This window comes from Pyxicephalus adspersus, chromosome 4 (assembly GCF_032062135.1).
Source record: "Pyxicephalus adspersus chromosome 4, UCB_Pads_2.0, whole genome shotgun sequence".
Taxonomy (NCBI): domain Eukaryota; kingdom Metazoa; phylum Chordata; class Amphibia; order Anura; family Pyxicephalidae; genus Pyxicephalus; species Pyxicephalus adspersus.
The window spans coordinates 18,862,660-18,868,666 of record NC_092861.1 but is presented as its reverse complement, the minus strand read 5'-3'; positions in this window follow the sequence as shown (position 1 = coordinate 18,868,666).

The following is a 6,007-nucleotide window of genomic DNA, read 5'->3' as shown; positions in this document are numbered from 1 at the left end:
AGCAAGAGAAGGCACACATACGCTGTAGGGAGGTGAGAATTACAAGTAATGGGTTGCTCTGACAATGCCCACATATTCTGCATTCTTTGTTTAGATTAAAGTTATACTTTTGGCATATATAAAGGATGTAAATAAATGCAGCTTCGTAACTATTATTACATCGTTAAATGTTTTTTTTTTAAAAAGCCAAATTTAGTTTTTATTACATTAGTTTTTACTTGCCCTAGTTGCTGTTATAGTACTGCATCTGGATCTGCATGGGAGGGACACTGGGAGGGATTCTTGCTCATTCCGGCCAATAGAAGCTCCCTGACCTTGTTCCAACTTGTCCTCTGACTCCATATTGGCCAGATGCCAAATAAAACTGTTCCTTGCCAGACCACCTCACCTGTGATTTAATATGTGTTTTTTTAATCCTTTACTGAGGATGTGAGTTTTGTTCTAAATTACTCATTTTTGTTTAGTTTTGCTGATCTAGCTACCATTTGACAATTTCTTGCCTGCTGCCAGGAAAGATATATGTCCAACTTCCTGTCTATGGACTTTGCCTTCTATTTGCAAATTTGGCCTGGCTGAATGACCTCTTGCTTAGTTTCCTGGATTCTCTTCCGCCTTGCATCTCAGAATCCTCTGTCTGGCTGTAGGATCATGTTTGACCCATGGCTTTGACCCCTGACATCTTTTAGCTATCTATTCAGCCTTTTCCTCCAATGTGGATTTCCTGACCACTTGTCAATCTTTGCCTCCCCTTTCCCATATGTCATCTCCTGAGTACCCAATTCCTGGCGGCGACTGAGTGTTGGGACAAGAAAACTAAACTCCAGTGGGTGAGAAGTTGTTTGTCAGGATGATTTAACAGGGAATTGGCTTTGGAAAAACATTGGCATTTGTCCAGGGCCTTACAACTAAATACAGTTGTGATCAGAAGTTTACATATCCTGGCATAATTTGTAAAATGTGTATCATTCTTCAAATGGTTAAGTTAATAAACTATAATGCATCACAGAACAGCTGAACAAAAAATTGCAGTACAGAAAACAATGAGTTTCTGTCCAAAAGTTTGCATATACTTTGATCCTAATACAGTGTATATAATAGTGTCATGTAATCTTTTATGATAGTTGTGGATAAGACCCTTGATGGTAAAACTGCCCATTCTTGGCAAAAAGTCTCTAGGTCCCATAGATTCCTGGGTTGTATTCATGAACTGCCCCTTTGAGAACTCCCCAAAGTGGTTCAATGCCATTGAGGTTAGGAGAATGTTATAGACACTCCAACACCTTCACTTTTCCATGCTGTAGCCACTAAAAGGTCAAATTGGCCATGTGTTTTGGATCATTGGCCCTGATTTATTAAAGCTCTTCAAGACTGGAGATGATACACTTTCATCAGTGAAGCTGGGTGATCCAGCAAACATGCTACATTTATCTTGCTATCAATTTTCAACAGGTTCCTGTGCCACTGTAGCTTATACCCCAGAACACCTGAGATCCACTCCATACTTCATCATAAGTATGCTTTTCATCCTAAACCTTGTTGTATTATCTCCAAAAAAAAGTTTATGATTATGAACATAGAAGTAAATTTTGGTCCCATAATTTCAAAGGTGATCCATCCAGAATTTTTGAGGATTACATGGTTTGGCATATTGTATGCTGTTTTGTGGCATTGGCAAAGTAAAGGTTTTTGTTCTTGTAACTGTGCCATGCAGCCAATTTTTCTTTAAGTACCTCAAAACCACCTATTTGTAAAGAAGCCTGTATTTGAGCTGAAGTAGTTTGTGGGTATTTTTTCACATCTTGACAAATTTTCCTGGCATTTGCGGCTGAAATATTGGTTAGTCTAACTTGCCTTGGCTTAGTAACGGAGTCTGCAACTTTCTTCTTTTTATCATTAATAGAACACTACTCACAGACATTTAAAAAAAAAAAACTTTGCATGATTTTATATTCTTTTCTTGATTTGTACAATTCAACAACCTTTTCTCAAAGGTCCATTGACAGTTCTTTTACGTCCCCATGGCTCAGTATTCAGCAAAGTCAGTGCAGTTCTGAAAGAATTTAAATTGAATATTTATACAGACATCGATTACAATCAAAGAAGTTTCAGGTCTGGACACTCTACCTTAATTACCCATTACTCATTATGATTTAAAGAAGTACACACACAATTATGTGATAATACATTGTTTTGTCCGAGAACACTCCCTAAATAAAAGGAAAGTTTTCTGAGTCATCGCTCATACTTTTCAAACTTTGGCCAATCATATGGCTGGGGCACGAAAACCTACAACTGTATGTGAGATTTTAGTTTCATGTTCTTTTTTTTTTTTTTTTTTACTCTTTTTTTTTTTTTTTTTTTTTTTTTTTTTTTTTTTTTTTTTTTTGCAACCACATCTTTTCTGTGAATAGAACTGGAAGCAAAAAGACAACTCCTACAATCAAAATATATTTTGCTTTTCCTTGTGTAGGTGGTGTTGTATGTCAGCTTGAATCAGTGGAAAGAGTGGGCATAGGCACAAATATACAGTACTGGACTGCAAATATAATTCCCTCCTTGTTCCGGGAATGGAGACAAAGTACATTTAGTGATTTCAGCATTTTTTAAAGCCATTGCTTTTTAATTTTCCTGAGATTCCTTCATGTCTGCACCAAATACAATATTAAATAGAAAGCATGTCAGGATCAGATGCTGTTTGGTGTTTGAAGCATACTCACAATTGGCTCTTCTGAACTGGTAAATGGTATTGAAGTCAAGGGTCTATGACAAGCCTTGTGCCTTTTCTTGCACTAGGAGTCAAAAGGACACAACCCCCTGCTAGGAGAGAAGACAGTGACAAACGATACATGATATCATCATGGTAACTATTTAGATTTAGACACTGCAGGAGCAGATTGAGAATCAGAGATAAAGCTGGGATTATACAAAACCCAATATAAACCAAGCTGCACCATAGGTCAGATATAATCTACATTACAATGATGGTCAGCTTGCGTTGGTTTCCTGGGAGGTCTTGTATTCTAGAGGCTGACTTTTCCAAACTATTTTTTATTTTTTTCAAAAGTGGACCAATTTATAGTAAATCTGTCCCGAGAGACCTTAAGAGTATGATCAGACCTGCTTCTGAAAAATCTGGCTGTTAAATGCTCATGGAAGCCTACTCTGCAGAGCTAGGCTTTCATGATCATTTTCAGGGATAAAGAAACTTGTGTTTGCAAAAGGCTGTACAAGCTTTACAGGCGTTTGCAAGTCTAGGGAGATATTTGGAGGGCCAAACGACGTTTCATTTCAATTATTTTTTTACAAGGCTTTTGTAAATGTTTGCAAGCTATAAAACCACTTACAAAAGCCTAAAAAATGGAAGTCTGAACTTGTCCTTAAAGTTGGGCACCTATCTTTATTATCTGGTAGACAGCCATCAGTAACCAGGGTTTAGGCTAGGCACACACACTCGATTATTGTCATTGGAAGTGATCCTCCAAGATCATTTCCAGCGAGAAATTACTGAAAGATGAATGAACGAGCAGTGTTCTTACAACGCTATTATGTTCTATGGAGAGTGGAGGGGAAGAACGAGCGACTGGCACCCCGCTGGGTTCTCTCCCCTTCCCTTTCATTGTGGTCGTTCATCTTCTGTCGTTAATGGATAGGCCAGGACAGACCCATGAACGACGTTGGATAGCCTCTGTACACATGTCAGATTCTCACCCGAGACGAGCCCGGCAGCTCGTATCAGCTGAGAATGTGTATAGCCTTATACATTATACTGGCAGTATTAAACTAGACATAAACTGAAAGAACAAAAAGTCACCAGGTAATAGTGTTTGAAAGGGAGACATGTAAGGTCCCTTTTGCAAAAATAAAGTTTGGCTTTAAATGAAAAAGTAAGCCTGAGCTGTATGTAGAGGAGGGGAGGAAGATGTTCATATCCCCAATCTGGCTCATTTGCTAACATAAGCAATCGCCACTTCCTCAAAGGCCAACAATGTCTCCTAATATTGGCCAGATTAAAGGGCTGCCATCTAATGTTAAAGGCTTTATTTATAAAACAGGGAATCTGACATTCCCTGGTGGTAATAAACTACTGCCACTGAAACACATGAACCTAAAAGATTCATCTGAGGGAATGTCTGATTCCTCGTTTTATAAATGGAGCCCTAAGTGTATCTAAATCCTCAGGATTTTTTTTGCATTGTTTTTCGATTCACCATGGCAGATCACTAAATGACCAACTAGGACAATCAATGCAGTTTGCTATGGAGGAGGGAACAAGGGAGTGCCACCCTGACCCTTCCTCTATAGAAATATATATAGAAAATGTGATATCTGTATGTAGCTAAAGATCTGCCATTGTATGGTGTCTAGCATGTTCCTAGCTTAGCTTTGTCCTTTTTTTTAGGTTGGCCATCATGCAGTGGCATCGTTGTCACCCTGAATGCACATTTTCACAGTAGACTAAAATCAGATGTGCTGAGGCATAGACATGTCCAGTTATTAAATGATGAGATCCTGAAACATCTTCCTAATGATTACCAACCACAGGACTTAAGCTACGTACACACTTCCAATTATTATCGTTGGATTTTGAACGATAAAAATTGGAAGTGTGTACGCACCTTTACTGACCTGCAAGCAGCATCTGACAGATATCTTTGTTTCTGTTTCACCATTATCAAAGATATTTGCATTTCCTACAATTTCCTTCATTCTTCATGGTTAAAAATTAAAGGAAATCTCCCTAAGACCTCCAAAATAAATCTGTCATTTAGTCCTCTTTACCCATTCGATAATTGCTGTGCAAACATTGTCGTAAACAGCTGGCCACCTCTCATTTCAAGGACAAACAAAGGAACAAGATACTGAAATTGAGATAAGATTATACACATTCAGCAAAGTTTTTGTTCGGGAGGAAAAAAGGCTAAAAAAGTGAAAAAATGCACTATGGCTCCTTTGTAAGCCTTTTCTTTATATTCCTGTAAGTTAAATCACTTAAGCATATCAGCCGCGCACACAAATTGTAGCACACACATTAAATTCCTTTAATGTGTGCGCTATATTCAAGCAATTCATTGTATGTGTTTGCGTCTTTTGTTCCTTTATACAAAACAATGCAATGGCAACTCAGGGAAATCTTCAGAGATGAAATTCTGCAAAAGTCTGCATAATGTGCAGAGTATGCTCTGGGGTATAAGTAAAAATGTTTTGATATAATGGTGAATACACGTATACTTATTAATGCAATATAAAAAATATTCTAAAGCAAAGCTGAACTCCGGACAGATAATAAAAGGTCACTGAATAATTAAGGCAAATAGAGTAACATTTTAGTGTATAAAGTTTTACCCTTTTTCAAACATATTACCTATTATTGATATATATCATTCCCAAGTAAACTTCTCCAATGTTACTTCAACTACCCAATACATCAATATATTACCAAGTAATAGCAATATTAGATCAATAACTGGGTTTTACCGTTAATATAAATACATTTGATGGTGGATAATGTGTTTGTTCTCCATGTGTTTCACAAAAGGAAATGTCTTTAGGCGAATTTAAAGGTGGATTTTTTGGGGGCTTGTTTAAATGCGTTAGGTAGAAACAAACCTGAAGAAACCAAGGAAAGGATTTCAAAAAATGGGGGAATACAAAGTACCAAATGTGAGCTGTAAATATTTAAAGCAGTATATGTCTTAGGCTATGTACACACGTGCAATAATTGTCGTTGGAAAGGTTCTTTCATGATCCTTTTTAATGACAAACAAATGATTGATGCATGAATGAGCACTGTACATACAGCACCATTCTGTTCTGTGGAGAGAGGAGGATGACGAAGCGGCACCCTGCTTTCAAAATGATCCTTGACCATTGTCTGTGGACCCGCTAGGGTGGTCGTTCGAGCGTAGCCTTAGTTGTATGGGCCTATAAAGGGTTCCATAGTAATGGAGGCAGTGAGCAGGTTTATAAAATCAACCTCTCAACATTTAGTTTCTATTATATGTTTGAT